Source organism: Tamandua tetradactyla, chromosome 7 (genome assembly GCF_023851605.1).
Source record: "Tamandua tetradactyla isolate mTamTet1 chromosome 7, mTamTet1.pri, whole genome shotgun sequence".
NCBI lineage: Eukaryota > Metazoa > Chordata > Mammalia > Pilosa > Myrmecophagidae > Tamandua > Tamandua tetradactyla.
Window position 1 is genome coordinate 48,229,947 of NC_135333.1, and position 503 is coordinate 48,230,449.

General features: G+C 42.1%; 1 non-coding gene across 1 annotated transcript; it reads left to right on the forward strand.

The window, feature by feature from the left end:
* Positions 1–71, forward strand: TRNAG-UCC (transfer RNA glycine (anticodon UCC)). The gene has a single exon. It is a non-coding gene; the product is annotated as a tRNA-Gly (tRNA).
* Positions 72–503: the final 432 nt, after the last annotated feature.

The following is a 503-nucleotide window of genomic DNA, read 5'->3' on the forward strand; positions in this document are numbered from 1 at the left end:
GTATGGGTGGTTCAGTGGTAGAATGCTCGCCTTCCATGCGGGAGACCCGGGTTCGATTCCCGGACCATGCACACCCCACACCCCCCAAAAAAGCTAAAATATACAGCTAAGGAAAGTATTCACAATCACAATTTTGACCTTATTTTCCTCATGAGAAAATGCATTCCAATTATCATTTGGGGGTATTTCAATTCTCTCTGTCACACTTGTCCCTGGATATCCTAGAAAATGGGAATTGCCAACCAGAGCCTAGTTATTTAGTGAAAGCTCCCTATCATCTGTGTGTCCGGTTTAAATTATACCCATTCACCTTCTAGAACAATGGGAGCACCCTGCTAGCATTTGCTCTGGCATGACAACTACTCCTATAAGACTCATTAAAATGGACTTCTGTGGTTTGGAAGAGCCAGCATGGCATTTTAAGGTTTAGCAAGAAGTAGTGCAGTTTATAGGGAGATAACCACTTCCCATTCTATTGAGATTTAGGTAAAAACTTGTAGAAA